Source organism: Calonectris borealis, chromosome 10, assembly GCF_964195595.1.
Source record: "Calonectris borealis chromosome 10, bCalBor7.hap1.2, whole genome shotgun sequence".
Classification (NCBI taxonomy): Eukaryota; Metazoa; Chordata; class Aves; order Procellariiformes; family Procellariidae; genus Calonectris; species Calonectris borealis.
In genome coordinates, this window is record NC_134321.1 from 5,185,413 (window position 1) to 5,207,920 (window position 22,508).

Below are 22,508 nucleotides of genomic sequence, written 5' to 3' on the forward strand. Positions count from 1 at the left end.
CACTGACACTCTGTCTTTTGAGTGGCAAAGACCAACCGTGGGCTGATGCTCTCCTACGCAAGCTTTGCGCGGCCAGGGGAGCACGGGGAGCTTTAGTCTGCGCTTGCTGTGCTCATTCGTGCAAAGCCCATCAGCAGGGCTCTGGGCACAGACCAAAGAGTGTGTCCAGCCTGCGCCGTGGTGGGGACCATAACGGCACAGACCACCACGGACCCCAGCCCCATCACCGGCCTGAGCCGCTCCTGCGCTGGGGATCAGCGGTGGGCACCAGCGACAGGGAGGGATGCGAGTTTTGAAGCGGGTGCTGTTTTGGGTCGTGAGTAGCACAAGCCAACGGGGCCTCACTACCTGGAAACCTCTAGGCTGCGATCCAAATCACTAATCAACTTGCCTGGCGAAATTCAGATACCTTCTAAGAAATGCATTTGTTTTCAAAAACCGGCGCTGAAGCCAAGGTCACATTTCTGACGCACCCAGACAGTACGGCGTGTTGTCTTTTCGTGACAGTCCTTTAAAGAATGATTAAACAAACGTAATAGGCAGGCACGGGTACCGAGGTCCCATCTGTCTGAGTAAGAGTCAGAAGTTAATTTAAGTGACTTCTACAACATGTCGCCTAATTCCAGTGGCAGCAAAGCTAATTAAGATGGAGTTGGTCCAAGAGCGCAGTGGTGTGTCAGTGGTACGGAGAAAACACTGCCACAAAGGCACAATCAAATTGCAGTTACGCTAACGAGCCAGTCGGCACTGGGTATTCAGAGCCTGCGAGGAAGTGCTAAGCAACATAATTAACTAGATATCTTGGTGCCATTGATAACTTCATGAATATTTCATGCTCTTTTCCCACCAATCTGTACTGACAACTTGTGACACAGAACTAGCTGGAGTAAAATGCATTTAATATGCAGTTGCTGTAGCTGTAAATTTATCATCAGACGTTATTTTCTTAAGGATGCTCCTCCAGGAGCCTGACCAGCTACTCAGCAACTCAGCTGAGCTCCACAGGCCAAAGAGCAAACGGAGCCCTTCTCTAATGAGTGTTTTAATGGTCCTGATAACATAGAGCAAGTCAGCAGCGTAGGTCTGTAGCCCTCGTTAGGGAATGCTAAATTAGCAGGTCCCTGAGGACATGAGCTCTAGCTCGAAGGGGTCGTGCCGGGAGAGCAGATGCACCAGTGGCTTCTTTAGCTCTGACAGGAATTAGTAACTTTGTGCAAAATTTGCTTGCTTTTGTAGGGGGATGATGTGAGGGAGGTTGTATGTACAGGTGCAGGGTTTGGGGTTGTTTTCTTTTGTTTTCTTAATATCTAGTTCACTAAAACTCCCCTTTTAAAACCGCCCCAGGTGGGGAGGGCAAGGTGTGGCAGGGCAGCAGGGGCCCCGCTGCAATGATCTCTCAGCAATAAAGCTACCTCGGAGGCTGCTGCAGCCTCTTCCAGGAAAACCAGCCATGGAAGATGGAAGTATCTGAGGTACTTGGTCTAGAGGCAGTTGCAGGGACCTCGTTTTTACACCGGCCTGTGTTGAATGAAGAAATGAAGTCTGTATCTGGGTGTTTTACTGTTAACTCCCAGCAAAAGTGAAGCAAAGGCTGTTTTACTTGGATAAAATGTGTAAGAAGACACTGAAACAGCGAGGAGCGGGGAGATGGGGCGTTGTCTGTGTTGCCGGCGGTACAGCAGGAGCCTGTGCACCCCGCCGTGGCAGGGGTAAAGCAAGGTCAGTTCAGGGGAAGAAAGCTGAAAACTTGCTGGGAAAACTTGCCGCAGCTCCGTAGAGGAGAGTGCCAGGCGAGCCAAAGGCTCGCTCCGTGTCCCGGCTGTTTCCCCGGCACCAGGGCGGGCTGGGAGCCAGCGCGGTTATGGTACCTGCGGGTGACACAGACGGCCTGGCTGGCCACTGGACGGTGGCTGTGGGTGGCGGGGAGCCCGCTGACACAGCGGCTCCCACCTGCGGGTGTGAGTCAGAGCCCGCGGCCCCCGTCTGCGCCTGTCTCGGGATGCTCCGGCTGTGCTGCCTGCGGTCGTGCGAACCAACGCACCCGCGGCGGCACAGCCCCACTGCCCTGGGAGTGAGTAATAGGATAGCTTTTCCCCTCCTTTCGTTTGTTTTCATAAGTCGAACATGAGACTGAACTTTGCTTTGGAGAGGCTGCGCCGCGTCCCCGGGCTCCCCGCCGGCCACGGCTCCCGGGGGCTGCTGCTGCAGGCGGCATTGGGATCTCCTCTGGGATTGCAGGACCATGCTTGCCCAGAGAAACGCTGAAGCCATGGGGTCCGAGACCCACACAATCGCAGGCACTGACAGGACAGGGGATTTTGGCACCAGTCTCCCAGCGACGGTTTTTCCTTTATTTCCCCCAATCCTAACTCCAAAAACCGGTCGTCCCTGTGCCAGGCAAGCTCCAGGTCTGGGAGTCGCACGGAAAAAAAACCCACAACCTTTTGGTAGAGAAGAAGGAATTGTAGCTTCAAATTGAAAGCAAGCTATATGTTTATATAAACCTCTTATTTTTAAGCCAAGCCTGTGATTCAAGGGGAGGGTCTGGGTTAGCGGGAGTGAAAGCGGATACTGTCTCGTCTGAGCTCCCGGGTTCATCCGTCCGGTAAACACGCCACGGGAGGTTGGCACATCCCATTACACCTCTTGCAGCCTGCAGTGGAGTAAGTGGTAGTGATCTCAGCCCCGTCTGGGACGGCTCCGGAAGGGCACTGTCCCCTCTTTTTCCCTCATTGGATTTACACCCAGTGCAAAGGGGCTGGGAGCAGAAATGATGTGCGTGAGTCCCGGGAGCCCATGAACCTGGGTGGCTCCATTTAATGCCCCCTATTCGTAGTCTTTGTACTGCTCTCTTCAACGATTTAGGGGGCTCAGGCGTTAGTTATGTTGTTGTTTCCAGCACACAAAATGGGTTACTAAGGAACACAGAGAAAAAAAACACATCTGAAGTGTTCTGCATCACTGCTTCCCTGTGTGCCTATATCAAAATTGTTGCTGCGGAGGAGCTGGTGCTCCTCAGGCTTGGCTGTGGAGCTGGCGAAGGGCTGGCAGGAACGGGCGGCAGGAAGGATGCGGATGGGGTGTCAGAATTGTGTATTCCCAGGGATCTATGATACGCTGGGAAGATGAGCACGGTGTTTTGCAGGGGCGGCGTGGGGTCGGTGTGGTGTGAAGGGGAGGGATGCTGCCTGCACGTCTGCAGCGTAGCCAGGGACAAGTGGCCTCACACAAGCCTCTTGTTTCCACTGGCAGGTTTGGAGGCTTGGGTGACCCACAAATTTCCATTTTACAGCAAAACTGCCCAGGGTTGTGCCCTCACATGGCTCCCCGGGGGCTGCCTTGGCGTGTGGAGGCTGAGCCAGCTCCTGGACGGGCAGAGGACCAAGGGGATGGTGTCCGACCAAGCGTGACCCACAAGAGATGTTGTGGTGGGAGCTGGGGACATGGCTGGCAAGCATGCTTGCGTTTTCGAGACAAATTTGAACCATCTTGATTGGCATGTACTTTACCTTTCTGTACAATGCAATTGATTTAGAATTGATGCATGTTTAATCAGAAGGGTCAAATGTTAATACTATATATTTTATTTCATCTTAGTTAACTTTCAAGAGAGAAAGATTAATTTTGCATATCTTTGTATTGCCTGTGCAACAGGAGGAGCAGCAGCAGCAGCAGCATTGCCACAGATATTGCAAGTATCTTCTTACATTTTGTTCAATTGAGTTCATTTTTATCTCTTTAATCATAAAACTATAAAAACAAGATGATATCGCCACTGGTAATCACGTAACAAGCCACTGGGCAAGAAAGAGCACATTTAAAGTTGTGGTATAAGCAAAGGATATTTTGGGGGTATTAACGACCTTGAGTATTGAAGCTGAGAGAGTGAAACAAATGTATGGGGTTACAATGCATTTAAAATACAGGAGGGAAATAATAAATCAGCTGAATAGTTGTAAGGAAATTGAAAATTGTGGAGAGAGAGTAACAAAACTACGTGGAGATTGAAGGACTTATGCCTGTTGCTAAGAATGGTAATGAGAATATGCAATTTGAATAGGTCTAAACTGCCCTTGAAATATCATTATAACTTATTTGAAAAGACATTTACCATTTGTATGATTTTCCCAAATGTGATACATTTCCTTGCATCTTTGTTCATTCAAAGCATCTGAAATATGTCTGAAATAAACCCATACTGGACTTGAAAATAACATAATGTTCCAGGAAATCAAATCAAAAGCATTTTTTAATCGGTAGGGCTTCCACAAGAAAGTATCACAGTGTAGAGACACTGTAGCAGCATCCAGGTTAATTTTCTTTTCTTTTCTTCCTCCTATAAATAAATGACGAAAGGGAATGAAAAGCATCAGTCGCTTTGCAAAGCGAACCATCGCAGCAGTGCTCTACTGAACATCGAAATGCCGAGTAGTAACTTTGATAGTGCCACTTATTTCTCTCTTTATTGCAGTTAGCTGTGACCAAATATCCAGACACACGTATTGCTGTATCTGCTGCCATTGCCCATGAAGAGTGTCAGTGCGGTAACTGGGAACGCTGGAAAGGCAGCGGGGAAGCCAAAGAGGCGAAGCGATTTAGGACTCAGTCCAAGGGTTATCAAAGTCATTGGGAACCATCACAGGGGCTCCCACAGCCTTCGTGAAGACACGGCCCCTTCACAGTCACCACATCTGAGCAAGTGCAACAGGCGTTACTTAATAAGCTTGAGCCGAGAAACAGAAGAAGAAATTTTCTTTGAAAGTATGTGCCGATCTCCCAAATACTATTTCCAGCAAAAAGGCCACTTAGCAGGTACTACCACTGCAGGCAGAAGAGGAAAATGAAGTCTTCCTCACCTCTCAATGCCACAGTGCTGGTAAATGGCTCTGAAATAGGGGCTCCGGCTTGCTCCATGGCTTGCTCCTTTTATAAATAACGGTTCCATTTTGATAAACTTTGAACCGATGTTGTAAGCACGTTCCAGACAGGGATAGCTGTGTCTTAGAGATTGTTGCAAGTCAGCCACAAGAAAGTGGTAGAGTTTATTTTAAAAGGTGGCTGCAAGCAATATTTTAGTAATGAAAACTTAGTAATGAAAACTAGAAGGCTTTATTGTTTTTAATGCAGCCTCCCCAACAAGGTCCCGTATAGACTGGGACTGTACAGGAAGATGTTGCCTCTTCCAAAGAAGTCACAAGTTGCTTCTTTTTAACAACTATTCCTCTTTGCGTGTGTAAAGTCCACACTTTTAACTGGCTGTGAAGAGGCAGAGGACCGGAAAAGAAAGTGGAAGTAAAGGCAGCGAGAGACACGTTTGCTACCATCCAAACGAGTGGGTTTTTTTTTTCCTTTCTTAAAGATTCAATGCCCAAAAGTCAGGAAAATCAAACTTATGGTTCCCCCAACAGCCATAACTCTGCTCCTGGTAGAGAAAGAGCACGACATAAATATAACCTCATACCCAGCAGTACATGCGACATATGTGCAAGGAGGTAAGTTATGGGTGCTACGGGAACCATGATTTTGAATGTCATGACTTGTGAGTTTAAATTCTCAAGTCCAATATTCTGGGTAGTTTCTTTCTTTCCTTTTTGCACCCTGTAGTTATAAAATGTATTACAGCTCGTGCTCTCCTTTATGCTGGCACAGCAATTTGGATCCTGCAAGTGGCTGAAGACTCTGTTCTTCATGAGAAAGTGATCACAGTAATTATTCATAGATTTTCAAGGCTGAATCCATCTTTCTTTGTATCACAAACCTTTACGCTGATCTGTGTCATTTGCCTCTAAAATGAAAGGTGAGACAGGGCAGCACATGTCGTTAATCTGCATGGGAGCCTTTGATGGCCTTCAGCCCACGCTCCCTGGACATGTGCGTGTGCTGCAGCTGAACCGACCCATGCGTGGGCACGTGTGTGGAGGTGACGGTCCTCCATCAGCTGGATGACTATGTGCCGGTGAATCAAAAGGCATAATAGGAGATCACGGTGCCCGTTTCCTTTAAATTTTAGCGCATGTACCTTCAGCAGGGCAGAGGTGGCTTTAGTTATGTCCTGCCAATTTGCTCTGTCATCTTCATGCCAATAAATTTGCACATAGCTTTTAAACTCCTACTTTATTTTCCCAGATGAGGCTTTCAGACATTTGGAAGGTTTTCACTAAGTGTCATTAAAAGAGAAAGTCTACTGTGCTTCGCATTTCAATTGGACTTGGTATCCTGAGGAGTATGTATTGAAGACTCCAAAATTCCTCACATAGCTACCCTGTTCCCTTATTAGTGATACTGATCTACCATTAAAATAATTTTCACAGAAATTGTAATTAAAAAACTAGTATAAAATAATGACTGCCTGGCTGTCCTTTAAAATAAATTTGTTAAACTGTTGGGAAAACTGTCAACCCTGGGTGCAAAATTTGCTGTCTCCCTTCCCGCCGTGGGCATCTGGCACTGAGAAGGGCAGGGGGAGGAGGATGAAATCCAGGGGAGAGGCTGCTCAGCGGCTGGGATGTAGGTAGGATTTTGCAGACCTGTTTTGGCAGCCCCATGGTGCATAAGTGGTGATCCTGCCCACGCAGTAGGTGTATATATACGATGGCAGAATACAACCCTAAATGCCTCAATCATTTCCTTCTGCTGTTGTTCGGATTACCAGCTGAGTCTCTCCTGTGGATAACTAGATATATTCTGGTTGTGGAGGTAAAACCCAGGCTCATACTGCATCTAAGGAAACATCTGCGTTATTCTATCAGGTCAAAGTTTGTCTTTTTTAGTTTGTTTCTGGTTTCAGGACTGCTTCAGCCACCTCTCTGCTGCATATCCACTTCTAGCCAGAGCCCAGTAGAGGTTACAGAACTTTTGCGTTAATGCATGTTTTGAAAAAAATTAAGTTTCTGTTGAAGCTGGAAGCTCTTTAATTACATTAAAATTCATCCCCGAGAAGGCCAGTGTCTCAGATCCACATGCGTAAGTGCTTTGCTGACTAGAGATAGGCTCAGATATGCTCTTAAAGGCTCTGTTGATTTGCAAGCAGAGTTTGTAAAGTTGAGCTTGTGCTATATCACCCGGGTAAAAATATATCCGAATGGCCGGCCATCTTTTATATGTCCTGTCCGACTGCAAATCTTCAGTGCTGAACTCTGCGAATATTTAACCGTACCAGACTTACCGAAGGCCTACGTAAGAAGGAATAATGCGGTGTAAATAAGCTCCATCTGACTTTTCTTGCAACGCTTTGCGCAAATTTAACATGCAAGTCAGGTGTCACGGTAGCTGTTGGAAATATGTAATGCTGACAGTATTTGGTAATAAAATAATAATCGCTCCGTGTATCTCTGATGGAAAGAGATTCACATCCTTTTGAATCCCTAATTGTGTGCCACACTACATTAGAGACAGATAGTTCATTGTCTCCACCTTTCAGAGATGGGAAATTCAGAGCAATACGCAAGACGTTCCAGAAATAAGCCGGTTTAATGAAGCAGCAAATTAGACCCTTCTATCTCTTTATTTAACATGTAGTCCCTTGAATTTATCAGAGTTCATTACAGAGGTGCAAAATAGAAAAGAAGCTGCAAAATTCATTTGTGATTAGAGCTAATGATTTTGAAAATGGCTTTTCATATTTTTCTAGATAACGGCTATTATTTATTATTAAATTTATGTCACGTTTGCTCTAATGAAATTACATTATCTCCCTTCCCTTGTTTCTATTGTTTATGGTTTGGGTTTTATAAAAGGAAGAATCATAAACATGCTATACGTTTCTTACCAACTACAGTGCCTTTGACATGGCTTCTGGTAGCTTACTCCTGACTCATGTCAGAAGAATGGTTTTAAAATTTCCTTCCCAATTTAATCCTTCTATAACACTTGACAGATAATGAATCCAAGTAAATGCACTGATGCCTTTTTCCCCCATAATTTCAATTTCAGACATGGCCTGAGTAATGGACTCAAGGCTGTAAAGTTAAGGGAGGCAAAAAAACATTTAAACAGCAAAATAAAAACATTGAGAGCTCCTGCCTCTTTCCAAGGTCTGCTCTCCATCCTGCTCCTGGCAGGCGAAGAGGTGCAAACTGAGGGAGGTTTACGTCCACCCCTGCTGCACGTCCCAGCACGTCCCTGACAGCGCTAATCCTGCTCCTGGCTGAAATGAGGGAACTGGGGGATGGCGACATTAATTTTGCTGTTGTTTGTCAAATGTTATCGCGTGTGGGGCTGCAGGAGCCGGCGTCGAGCACCTGGCTGCAGCTGGAGGTGGGATGGGGACCTCTTGTGAGTCCCCTTCCAGTGCATGAAGAGCTGTTACAGTTCTCCTGATTTTGTCGGTTTTGTCTTTGGTACTATCACAGCTTCCTGAAGGAGGGTTTGTGTCTTGGTATGAGTTTGATAAAGTGCTTTTAAAATGCTTAATAATAATCAGAGTTGCTTAAGATAATGTAATGTCAGCCCGTTAGTTCACTTACCCATGCAATATCTTTTCTCTGCTTTCTTTGATATTTGCATATATTATTAATAGTTAATGGTCCTTATTCTAGAATACCAGACATGGAATCACCGTTTCTGACGTAGGATGTTAAGTAAGCTGCTTGTGTTATTTTTGAAAAGGATCTCCTGAAATGTTATTTATAATGACTAATGTTACTTTGCTCTGCTCTTTCTTTCCAGCCTCTCTCTTGTTACAGTGTTTCTTCTCTGTCTTCTTAATGTGATGAAACCCGAGTATGAATGGGAAAAATTCATTCGTAATGTGGCCAGTCCTGTGGTGTCAAGCCGAGAAAGTTTGTGGTTATTATTTCCTCCTACGGGGAGTTTGTGGACGACCATTTCAGCTTTGAGAGAAACAGTTTCTTTGGCAGACCACGTGCAGTCTCTGGGCAGTCGAGCCCAGAATTTCCCCAAGTTTACCCTGTTAACCAGCAGTGCCCTGGGTCAGACGGCCGCTCCATCCCCGGGAGATGAGGGATTACAGCATTTATTCCGCAGGCTCTTTCTGGCTGGGTTTCTGATGAACTCAGAGATCGGTGCTTGTGCTTTTTTGCTTCTAATTCTCTTTGCACAAAGGACACATGGGGCTCCCGTACCTGATATGTGACCAAGTGACCTTGCTTGTAAGTTTGTTAAATACATGACTAGGAATCAGCTGTAGCAATCTCCCCACAGAGCTCAAGCAACACAAGGAAAAACTCATTATTCAATACCTTATTTCATGCTTTGGAAACAAAAGCAACAACCTTAGCACTTCCTCCTCTTACAGCCACGCGGTTTCCGTCAGTCTTTTCAACTCGTAATGAGATTTAGTGTTGGAGAGAGATGGTTGTGCCAGAAAGACCAAGGTGGGACCTTTCTGATAAAAAAAAAAAAGTATTGAAGTTTGTAAAAAAGCTCCGCTTATGTATGGAAGAACAAAGCTAACGCCACCTTTGTAAAGGTCTTTGGCGTCGTCCCCCGACTCCTGCTACATCAGGAATATGTTTGTGGAAAGTCTGCGAGATCTTACTGAGCGAACTTGCCAGAGATTCGCTTTACGCCAAAAGCAACGTCGTCCCATGGATGCTTGCAGCAGCCTCGGTTAACTGAGGGATTAGGTCGGGCTGGAGACGCCGGGAACACGCAGCTATTCTCCTTCCCTGCGTCACCGGGTAGAATTGCTGCTGCCTACGGGCCAGCAGAGAGGAATGGCTTTTTTCAGAGTGATCAGTATAATATCGCAAAGAAAAGAGCAAAAAAAGTCTGTGGCTGTGCACCTCCTGCAGTAGATTAAATGTGGAGGCAGGAGTGCGGTAAAAGTATGTTTTCTGCTAATAAATTGAGCAAAAGTGACAGGGAAGTCAGCGCAACATGGAGCATGCACCTTACTTTTTGCCATTTTCCTGATGATCTTGTCTTACCCAAGGCATTTTGCAGACGAGTGCAGTTATTTCTTATCCTTGGAACGATGCAACGTGAAATACAAATACTTGAAAGGTTGGGTTGCTGTAGAGCTGTAATTACTCGCAGACTTTGCAGCTATGCAGGAATATAATAGTAAAAAATCTTTAAGTTTATTATACAGCAATCTTAAAAATACCTTGAAATTTTTTTTTTTATTCAGAAAACTTCAAAATGTGAATTAGTTCCTCCCAGCTATGACTAGATACCATGTCAGGAAGGGCCGGTATGTGGCTCGGGGTGCAGAGATGGTCATGTACTGTATCCAGCATGCAGCATCCCGCAGCCCAGACCTGGACCTGCTCCCGCCTGTGTGCGACCCACATCGAAGGCAGCAGCTACTCCTGCCGCAGTCCAGTATCCTCAAGACCTGATCTCTGCAGCTCACCAGGCCAGAGCATCCTACCCGCTGCCTCACTGATCCCATCCCGGCCGTTACAAACGGAGAAGCACCAGCTGTGGGGATTGGGACCAAAAATACCAGCATGCAAGATTACAGCAGCAGTAGCAGCGGTTCAATGCTCTCCTTTTAATTTAGCTGCTTCGGTCACTGCTAAAACACCACAAGGGCTGGGGCAGGAGCAGACAAATACCTCGGGGCTTGCTCACTCCCAGCGCTGCACTGCTGAGCGATGGGGCCCAGGACCGCTTTCTCCCTCCTCCTGCCCCAGCAAGCCGAGCTTGCGGTTGGGATTTCCAGCGCCCTTGGCTATCGCATCGGCGGCAGAGCGAGTTCCTGCTGCAGGCTGGAGCTGGCCGGGCCGTGCTGAGCACTAGCGCCTTCATGTCACCCAAGGGCTAGCCTGCGCAGCCTCACGGGAACCACCATCAAAGCTCAGCCATGCGTCTTAAAATGATTAATTTCCATACTAACGCAGCCCTCATGAATACACCCAGGGCTCTAATCTTAATGAATCATATAAAGTGTTATGCCCTTTGGAAAGGCAAATACAATCCGAGTAATTATGAGCCGCTTGCTTTTTTTCCTTGACGTCCAGCTCTGCCTATTCAATTTGCTGTCTCTACATGCAAATTTTCTTAACACACCTTTGCCTTTGGAGCCGCAGCAGACCGCCAAGCGAGCTCTGACGCTAAGGTCACCCCCCACGCCTGGAGCACCAGCACATGTCTGGAAGCGTAGGAGCAGATGCTGGAGGTACAAAGCGGAGAAGGCAATTACTCACTCATTTCCCAAACGAGCATACGAGAGGTGGCACTGACCCGAACCCAGCACTGCCGTGAGAGTAACCCCAAAGGGGAGAAATCCTGTTGGGCAGAGCCGGGGAATGAGGCCTCCTTCCCTTGGAGGTCTGGGGGTGCGGGTGGGCAGCAGCCTGACCAGGGGAGCTGGACCAGCTTGGGGGTCCCGTGGTGCTGAGCAAAGAGCCGTGGCGTGGCCCGGCGTGCAAAGGGCTCGAGCAGCAGGCGAGGCACTGGGGCGGCCCCGCTCCCCCCTGCGGGACCTCCACGGCATAGCCCAGCCTTTGAAGCTGCAGCGGTTGGGGCTGACGCTGGGGGAAAGAACTGAGGATTTGGTTTGTTCTTTTTCAAAGGGTTTATTCCTCTGACAGCTGAGTTGGAGTCAAACCCGACTGTCCGCTGAATCCAGCCCTTTTATTTCTCCCTCTTTAAGTTTCGAGTTTGCACTTTAAATACAGCGAGGGCAGGCTTAAGCTTGACTGTTAGAATAAAAACCTTTTCTTTTTATATTGCTTCCTCTCCGCAGTTCAAAACACCTCCAACCCAAGTGATATCAACTTCAAAGGCTTCCCGGCACTGCAGCCACAGCTCTCGCCTGCTGCAGCCTATTTCGGTGTCTCTTGATGGCCCGTGGATCTGAGGAGGATCTGTGGGCTTTCAGTTGTTTAAACGGAGAGCTGTTAGGGCACAGCAAAGAGGGGGCTGCAGATAACAGCAGGCATCCAGCGTGCTGGGAGCTGCGGTGGGGAAGCCGAGGCGAAGGGAGCTGGTGTTTCTTCTGCAGGGCATTGCTCTGTCCTGCACTGAGAGGAATATGTCCTTGTACATAGAAACCTCAAGAGCTTCTCTGGCTTCTGTTGGATTAGAGGAAGAAGCATAAACAACGATAGCCCTCCCAAGGCCAAAGGAAAGCCCCAGCTCCCTGGGGACGAGGAGTTAATTCCTGGATGCTGCTGGTTGCACTCAAGTTAGGGTTTGGCTGTGGCAAAGCTTGCTCTTCCCGTCCTCGTTCTGGGCAACTTTTCTGGTAGAGGAAGTTGTTTAAGATGCCGCTAAAGATGATAATGTATGGAGTGATTTCTTTAAGTTCCTGATTTATTGAAACACACGCTTTATTTTGTTTTCCCCTAAGTTTGTGTTTAATGTTAAGCAAACCGGACTATTCAGATGGAGAAAATTACATGCATGATTGAATATGTTGCTCCATTATTTTCAACAGAATATCCTATTTATGCAGTTAAGGAAAAGTAAAATCCATGTCCATGAAAATTGCTCCTGCTTTTTTTAAAATCCATGCAAATTGCTGGCCATGTCACACCGAGCTGTAATCGGGAAGGGCAGAACAAGGAGCAGACATGGGGAAGTTTCAGCTAATAACATTCATTCACACAGGAGGAAGAAACAGCAGGAAAAGGTCAGCGTAGGCTAACAGTTATGCATTTTCTTCAATGGAAGATACACTCCTCTATCTTTTCTCCTAGGCAATTATCGTAATTACGTGAACAAGCCATTTAGCAGATTTCTGACTGAACAAGCTATCAGCATTGGCTACGAGAGGTAAGTCACTTGACATTACGCCAGTTAAACACAAAGCACTTGCTGCTTAAAATGTCATCTCCGACAAGACAATGAAATGAGCTGGAAGTGTCCCAGCTCTGACTATTAACCTTGGCAGGATGAAGCGATGGCAGATGTGAAAGGGCGCTGGAACAGGCAGAACAGGTAAGGTTTTACTGGGGGATTTAAATACCCGACGAATGCGTTGAGAACTGATGCGTTCCCGCTCTTTACTGCGTTTGGCGATGAAAAACTAAGGGATTGCTGGTTACATCACTCGCTGGAATTTAGGGTAAACTGAAGGAAATATTTCATCATCTGTAGTGTAATCGCTCTGCCTTGCCGCAGGAAGTTGAGTAACTGGGTTTAGAAAGAGTTGGATTTAGAAAGAGCTGGAGCAGTACCTGCCCGTTCCGCTCTCGATGCATCCGACAGGTCTGAAGACAGTCGGTTGTTCATGCAACCGCGCGTTGAGGGACCTTGGGCAGATGTCTCAATACTTCTCAGAAACAGGACTCTTGAACCTCCAGCACTGCAGGACAATCCTGGCTGGGCGATGATGGTCATAAGAAAGCCCATTTCTGATTTATTCATGGAGCTGCTACATGGAGTGATCAAGGGAGGAGTCGCTTTAGGAAACGGTGCTGTTCCCTGGAGACCAAGTAATGGACTGAGCTTAGGAAACCATGTTTAACTGGTTTCTCACTGCTGCACGCTGCTGTCATGGCACTGAAATGTATTGGTCACTGAGGAATTTCTAAATTAGATGTGCCATGATTGGAATTAATAGCAATGTAAGAGAAACAGCACTCTGCAAAACATGAATTATAGCTCTCTGTAAGCAACAACCTGCTGGTTATACAGCCCTGAAGCCCGTGGAAGTTGGCTGCAAGTCATCTTCGGACTCAGCAGTTTTTGCATGAGGCTCTAGGTAAAGAACATGAGCGTTTTGAACATTTGGGGTTATTTTTGTATTTTCAAGCCCTATTTTCAAAAAATAGTGGTGTACTGGGAAGGAATTTGCTATATAGTACTTGAAAATTTAGCCTTTAGGGTGAGAGACTGGAGACTCTTCCCGGGCAAACAGCCAGCCCCTCTCCAGGGGCAAAAGCCCACTTATCCTAATGATCCTACCACATGTGTGAAAACTTGGTTTTGCGAGTCTAATCGCTTGCCTTGTTTCCAGCAGGGTTTCATCAGCTGGTATTACCCCAGCACAGGGTTAAAATAGATCTCTTGAGCTGGAGCGTATTGTCAAGGCAACAAGAAACAATGTTATGGTCTTATTCAGCCGTTCACCACAACCCTCCTACCCTCCGGCAAAGCTGTTTCTGCAGGACCCTGGGAGGGAGGCTCCTTCGGCGACAGGAGACGTTGGCTTTTGGGGAAACGGAAAATGTCATTGTCATGTGTCCCTGGGCTGGCTTTGCTGTTTTGGCATAGTCAGTAGAAGGGGAAAATGCACTGTGTGAATGTGGGCAGCGAAATAAGTGGTGCAGGTCCACGTGCTCAGCGTGGGGACGTTGGCTGAGCAAGGCTGGCCTGTGGTAGGGAGAGACGAGCCCAACCCAGGTGTGCATGGCCCGAACCCCCGTGCCATGCCCCAAGGCGACCCAGGATACAGAATTAAGACAACACTCAGCACCCGGCAAAGCAGTGCCCAGCAGAGCTGCTACCGGGCTGCATGGCCGAGCATGGACAACCTCCGCCGCACCTTTCGCCTCTCACACCCCAACCACGCTCCTTTTTGCTGCTTCCTTTCCCTCGTCCCCGCGCCATCCTCGTCCTCCTCTCCCTCCATTCCTCCCCATCTGTGGTCTAGCTGCTTCTACCCAGATAACGAGCTGTTCAGAGGATGAAATGCATCTTCCCAGCACTCGGCTAGCCGCAGAGGCAGGCAGCCAACACCAGCCCGCATTGCCGGGGGTTTGTTTTTGTTTGATCTTTGCCATAAAAGCAACCAATTTGAATTCCTGGAATAATTAGCTGCCCTTTGCACTAGTGGCTCTTGAACAGTGAGCTGGCAGAAGAACAGAGTGGGGAGTAGGAGGGCGAGGTGAATAATTTGTCCTTTGTAGCAGCTCGTCTTTAGGAGGTGATGCAGTAGGTCACACACTTCCCTCGAAAGCCAGGGCTTGGCGGGCGCGTTGAGCTGCAGAGGCAGCCGGGGCTTCCCTGCCCGCCTCCTGCCCGCAGCCACCTCCTCCCACCCTGACCTGGGGTCTGCGTGAACCTCTCGGTCAGCCTAACCCAGCCAAGCCAGCGGTTAAAGGGTTTGCAGGGCTGCAGCCCAAGGCAGCACCCTCACCTGCCTGTGCAGGACTCGCCCTAGTGACTGCTCTTTGTCGGGGCCCCCCATGTTCGGCTAAAAGATAAAACCAAGATGCTGACTTCTTGGTGATGCTAAACGCCATGGCTTTTCCTGAGAATAGCTCAAATAGATCTAAGCTCCACATTAGCACTTTATTTTCTGCATCCTAAGGAAAAAAAAAGACCAAACCCCCCACCACCACCAAGCCATGGGGTGGGGTTCTTTTTCTTTTCTAGTCCAGACTTGTTCTTTAATGTGGGCATGTGAAGTGAAGTGGTTGCCAGTTGTCACCCCAGATCTGGTGCTACCCCAGCCACAGTTAAAGTAATTCAGGAGAATGTGATTTACTAAGTGCTTTGGGATTCTCAGAAATGTAAGTCACTAGAGAGACATTATAATTTTCTAAGTTCGTACTTAAGAGAGTAGTAAGTGAAGTTTCCATGTTGGAGGTGGCTCTGGTGAGGGGAAGCATTTTGCAGCCATCCCCACAGGGGTTTTAACGCATGCTTTTCGCTAACGTGCCATTTCACTGGAATTTTCACCTTTCTGAGCAATCTTGCATACGGATGAAAGGGAGAAAAAGGAATTCAGTGGTACTCCAGGTCCTGGAGGCACCTCAGCTGTGCTGTGCTGGGAATGCCCACCTTTTTGTGGCAGTGAAGGACGAAGCAGCACAAAGTACAGGGGAGAGAAAAAAAAAACCAAACATGAGAACAGTGGGAGAGAAAGTAAGAGAAAAAAACCTCATGGGTGACCTGCAGGCCAAGACAGATCGGAAAGCGGATGAGATCCTTCTGTGTATGCGTGCTCCGTGTTTTTGCCTTGGTTGACCAACGTTCAGAGCATCAGGGAAGGCTGGGGAGCCATGAAGCTGCTAATCCCTCATTAGCAGAACGCCCCATCCAGCGGGACGTACAGAAAAGTGGTCCCACCTGCACTATTGCCTCTACTTCCCTCCCTGCAGATCACACCCCCACACCCTGCCACACGCCTCAGCCCTGCCATAAATACCCCAAATTAACAGGAGAAAAGCTACGTGCCTCATGAAGACAGCAGGACAGAATGAAGGAGGAGGACAAGGGATTTTAGGGGTGAAATTCCCATTTGATTCTGGGAATTTGCAACACCCAAGATGTAAAAAGCAAACAGCTGACTGTTGTTTCTGAGCGTTGCCTCCGAGGGTAATTCTTTCCTGACCTAATATGCTAATAGGGGCAGGAGCACAACCCGCCCTGTATCCTCTGGCTGGCGAAGGGCTGGAAAAGCAAAGCAACAAAACCAAAACAGAAACTCAACTGTGTGTTAAGGAGAAATAAAAATTTCTGCCTGCTTGCTGCAGGCAATCCAAGGAAGCCATGCAGCACGGGTACAGTACAGTAAATAAAAAGTGAACAAGTGACCTCTTCTTGGTCCCCTTGGAGATAGTGGGAAGCCAGGTATTAGCAGCATTCATAGTGCTACTGCTGGTTTCCGTGATGAGGGGCACAGAGGAGACTTGTGTGGTGCCTGGGGAGGTGCGGGAGGCAGGGACACGTACGCGGGCAGCGTGCAGCCACCAAGGTGGGCTGCAGGCATGGACCCACTGAGGGTACAGGCAGAACTGGCAGGGACCAGAGGGACCTGTGAGGGAGGAAAGGTGGGCTGGTTTATTTATTAAATACAAAAACATGCTCAGCGTGGGTCTAGCCAGCTCCCATTGAGGCATACGATAAATCGCCTGTCTGCAGGGGGAGCAGAGCTACAATGATGCCCTCCTGAATAACCCGCCTGCAGTTCTTGCATTTGGTAGATTTCTATGGCTACGGAAGCATTTCCATCTCCTTTCCCCATGGTCCAGCAAGTCCCATCTCAATGAAAAACTACCTCACTTGGTAGGTTCAAGTGTGCAGGGACAGAGCATGGCTCCACCAGCTGGTCCCCTACCCACAGCTTGCAGCTATTAACCCATTTTGGCGTGCAGAGGAAAGATGTTTCCTACCAAAAGCAACTAGTAGGAAGAAAAAAGGTTGAAAGACTGTTTCCCCGAAGTCCAGCTAACTCCCCAAACCAGTACTGCATCTTCTTGGCAAAAAGTCTGCATTTTTTTAAAGACATATCAGAAAATTACGGAAAGGCATTGAGTCCCTGCCCATCACATAAATCCCTCTGAATCATTCAGAATTGTGCTGCCCTGGACTTTGCAAATGCAGTCACACAGATGTGTAGAAGTCTAAATAAAATCTCTGTATAAGTCAAAGGAGTCATTTTTCAAGAGCAACTAGAAATTGTTAGTTTTGTTTGTAGGTTTGCAGCTTTTTCTTCTTCTACCGCTGTTTCATGAGTAGACTCTGTAATATTCCACTTCAATCCTTCTGAGCTGACGGGAGAACGTGTACTTTGCAATGAAAATGTTTCATCCGGTTACATGATCCAGTGCAGAGTAAGGGAGTAAGAATCCCTGATCTAAAACATTAGCACTTATCTGTTAAATGCTCTTTTTTAACATACTGCAGAACCATCATCTTTTTCCTTACATAAGGTTCTTCATGGACTACTATGACAACGGCAGCACTGAAAAGCAGCGTAATGAGACACAAGGAGCAGCAGGAACATACCGCTAGAACAGCAGCTCGTTACAACTATTCTTATCTGACCTCAGAAATAAAAACACTTTGAGATGCTGTTTTGTGGCTGAAGATTTTTGCAAATCTATTTCATTTTTTATTAGTGTATTCACAAGGCTGTTTCTGTTTATACGCTGATAGTTGACTCGGTCTGCAAGAATACATAACTAAGAACAGAGCTGTGTGGCTAATTGCATGGGGTGAGAATATTCCTGAAATCATGCCAGAAACTTTACAAAGTTTGTTGATCTATTGGAAAGGGCTTGGGGATGAGCTACCAGAATAATTTGACGGTGACAAAAATGTTGCTTCATAGCGAGAGAGTAAGAGGGCTCAATGTTAATAAACAGGTGTCGTGGAATTTGTTCCCGGCTTATAATTACATGCAGAAGGTGAAAATTCCTGATATTAGAGGGCATAATATCATCTGCTGGTCCAAATCAGTGAAATTCGAACAGGAAACGAGGTTTTAAGAGTTGAAGCAGTTTGCTGAGAGAAGTGGTGAATCCTTCGTTGTTTTAAGTCAATGCTTGATTTCTCTTGAGATATGTGCTAGTTTAAAACACAACTTATCTCTCTATATTTAGGATTCACTAATGAAATTTATGGCTTGATTTAGTAGGAATTCAGACTACAGTCTCTTCTAATCCTAAAATCTGGACATCTCTTAAGACTTTTTAAAAATTAATTAGTTTATTTGATGTCAGAAGAGGCTGGACATGAGCCTGGGGTGTGGTAATCATGAAGAAAGACCATTGTGGCTCGCTCTGAGCTGTGGATGGCAAGCTGTCCCCTTCACGGTAAGCGGTTCCTTGTTTCTTGTACAACTGGCTGCTGCGTGGCAGCGGGTGGACGTGCTGCTGCTGCTGCGGCTCTGCACGCTGCCTCCTTGCATGCCGGGCAGATACGTGCTGACCTCTCAGGCTCGCCTACAAGTTCATGCAAGCAGCAGCCTCACGGACATCTCCGAAGGCAACTACAAGTGTGAGACTTGCGTATAGCCGTCGAAATCACCTTTCATTTTCTCTACATCACCCAATTACGCAAACTGCTGTCTATACGATCTAGAATCATACCGGTGGGTGCCCAGACTTGCTGAGCCCTTTACACGTCAGATCCCAGCTGGGTTTTACAGTCTCAGTGAGAGTTGCAGGTACGAAGCCTCCGTTTCTCAGCCAGCCCGCTGCTGGTAGCTTCTGAAGACACTGGCCAACTTCAGCCACATCAGAGAGAGAGGTAGAAAACTTAGAAGTAATTTACAAAAATCTTTGCAACTTAAAAAACCATAAATGGTAGTTGGGTAAATGCTGGGGACCCAAATTAATGCAAATACAAGCAGAAAGGACCTCTTCTGCCTTCCGTACAATCCCCAAGACAGAGGACGAGAGATCGAGAAGTGTCTTGGGTTGGTTGCCTGTGAAGAGGATGATTTGGGCCAGCCCCTGCTTCACTGAATGCTAATTATTGACATAAAGAAGAAATGTTGGGTGAGAGAAGGATGGCATCCCAACCCAGGTTGCAGCTTAGAAATTTGGATATTTTTGCACGAATCGTGTGCTCAGGTTATTCCAGGCACTAAAGACAAGTGATTTGAGGTCTTCCATACCATGGGTGAACTTCCACACCTAGCCTATAAATCTATATAGGCATCTGATATAGATAAGTATATTCTTCCTGTATGAGAGTCAGCAAACTTGCACCACTTTGCTGAATTCACACGGTTGTTGGATACATAGTGTGAAAGATTAAACAAATTAGATACTGTCGTTATTAAGAGAGTTTTCAGGACAAAAAGTTAATTCTCCTGTCTCACATTATATGCTTTTTCTCATTTCTTTTATGATCAAATTATCTTTTAGCTGATGTATTCACATTCTTAGTCTTCAAAAATCTGTAAACTCTGTAGTGCATTATCACTTGAATAGGCCAAATAATGATTTGAATGCCTACTCATAGACAGTTAGCTTTCAGTAAAATTGAGGCTTTGAGAAGAACCAGAGAGAGCTACCAACTGCACTGAAAGCTAAAAATAGATATTTCACTCTGGGTTCTTAAAGCAGCTGAGGACTTTTGGATGATCGTTAACTGTGTCAAATCTAAAGTATCGTGATTAATTTGGAGTCGTATTTCCTAATTCTGATATTAGAGTTTTTATGGTAGAAGATATTCAGTGGATTTGTGAAGGCGATCTGAAAATGGGACTTCTTGGGTTCTCTCTTGGGGAAAAGCCTAACCCTACCCAAGCATAGCCAAAGCTGTAACTCCGCTGAAGCCTTGCCTACAGGGTCACCACGCTGGATCCTACTGCTGGGTGCTTTCATATGGAAGGAAAAAAGTTCTTATGAGGTAGATTCATTTACCCTGGGACTACATTTACCCAACTATGCAAAAAAACCCTTTTAAACTGAGAAAACTAATATGAGGCTATCCTTCAAAGTGGATCAAAAGAAATAAAAGAACTTCTGAAATTCTGGTGCATTTGTGAGACGGGCAATATGAAGATTTACATTTAAGACACTTTGTGGATTTTTACTCCTTTTGTAGTTGAACAATTATCTAGGAGGTAATGACTGAAATTCAGAGATTCACCTCCTCAACTTTCACTTTTTTTAAGAACAGCAATAAATTAATTGGATGTAATTAATGTTTCATTACAATTTCATAATCACCTAAAGGCCATATAGATGTGTAAGATCTCTTCTAAGAGCAAACCAGTTTTAGCACAAGTTGGTAGTAAGAATATTGGCATTAGTGTGGATGCTAGTAACTCTATAGCATACCCATCTTAATGTATAATACGGCCCTTCCAGGCTGATGACTGGCAACCTTTCATAAATGATACCTTTTATGTAAAATGGCTTTTACAAGAAATGACTGAGCCTACATAAAACTGCACAAAATTCTTCCCTTCCCCCTTTTTATTTCCCCTCAATTCAGTAGTGTTTTTGAAGGATCAGGAGGTTTAGAGCTGAAGATGATAATTTGTTTTTTAAAGTTCTGGGCAGCTGGGGGTTGTGAAAATAATCATCCCTGGTTTACATTCATTTTTAGTTTCTAGGATACAAATAAAATTTAAAACAAACTAATCCCTTTATCTGGTTTAAACTGGTGATGGTTCAGGCCAGCCATGTGGGTTTACAACAGCTAAGGATCTGTCACAGTTATTTTTAATACTTTCATGTCAAAATTGGCTTATCCCAATTTGCTTTTAAAGCATCCTTGGAGTAAAGCTCTATTTACTCAGCCCATATTTGTCTTGAGTGCACTTTTACAAAATAGCCATAAGCACCCAAAAAGGCCACGTTTGTAATGAAAACACCTCCAGACAGACTGAGCCCCCGAGGGGATGCCGCTAACGAATCGATTCGACAGCTCCTGACCAGGACTGAACCAAGCGGGAGCGTGCCGAGACACTCGGTGCGTGTTATGCTCCCCCTCAGCTGCGCTTAAACTCGCCCCAGCCGAAGAATGAGACTATTTGAGGACCCAGGGCTCTGTAAAGGCTCAGCCTTCCTGTTTGGAAAAAGAGAATTTGAAAAATCTGAGAAAACCAGGACCTACATGTGAGAACGGGACACACCGGAGGGGGTGGGGAGCATAGAGGGACGGGAGAGATCGAAGTGGCGACGGAGTGGCAGGAAAAGGGACAAAAAGGGAGTTAGGAGGGAGAGGAAAGGTAAAAAGAAGCGTAACGAGCTGGAAAAGTAAGGAAAAGAAAATAGAGAAGAAAAGCAGTGAGAGAGAGGCAGGGAAGGAAACTCTGCATGTGTTTGACTGACTGTCACTGTTCTCTGATGTCCTCCCTCCACAGGGGACGGAGGTGCCCGAAGGTAGCACCATTAGTCGTTAAACCTTGGCTTGTGTGAAATTTAAGCGGTGTACATCTAGAAAGAGGAGCTCACTGAGACAAGCAGACCATGGCCTTGGCGTTAGGGCTGGAAGGGGCTAGTGGTGCGCTGCCTCTGAAACGGGGGTCCCTGCTCCCCCTGCCCCTTCTTCCCACCAGCTTCGCCCCAGATCTTCGGGTGGGAGCCAGCCCTGCCGAAGGAGAGAGCTGTTTTCCTCCCTGTGCCCTTGGGTGCTGCGGGAGCCGGGAGGGCTCAGGCAGGGGCAGGGGCTGCCCGCGGCAGGGGGAGTGAAGCGCAGGCAGGAGGGGGAGCAGGAAAACATGAGTTCAAAGGGGTTTTGGGCTCCAGGGTGCCCGAATGCTCAGACAGGTCCACAAAGGAGTAAGATGAGGAAGTATACGTGAACATTACTTTTTTACTCAGCATTGGCACTTCTTGGACTAAGTGCAGTAAGGGGGAACCGGGGTTGATTCAATTCTTACGGGACCTGTGGGATAAATTTGCTTTGATGCTCCTCTGCCCCAAGGTGAGGTGCAGCCTGTGTGTCCCCCCACCATGGCCATGCCCACAGCACTGCTAGGGCTCAGCAGAGGCTGGGTCAGGGGCTGCAGGCAGTTCCCGTTCATAGAGGGGAGTGGGGGGAACATCAGGGCTGGGGCTGGCAGGAGAACTGCTGGGGCTGCTGCACGCCAGGAAGCTTGAGGAGCACAAGCAGAGGGGACATGGGCGCTGGAGCCGAGACAGGCCTCCAGGCTGGCTCCAGTGGCTGTGGGCTGCCCCTGACCCACTGCGGGATGTGCCCTAACTTGCAGTGGGATCCCCCCCAACTGCTGGGGGATCCCCCTGGACCTGCTGTGTGCTGCCCCTGACCAGCTGCAGGGTGTCCCCCAGCCAGCCCTGGGATGTCCCCCTAGACCTGCTGTGGGATGTCCCCCAGACCCGCTGAGGGATGTCCCCAACATGCTGGGGGATGTTCCCCAGACCCGCTGAGGGATGTCCCCAACATGCTGGAGGGTGTTCCCCTAGACCTGCTGTGAGATGTTCCCCAGACCTGCTGAG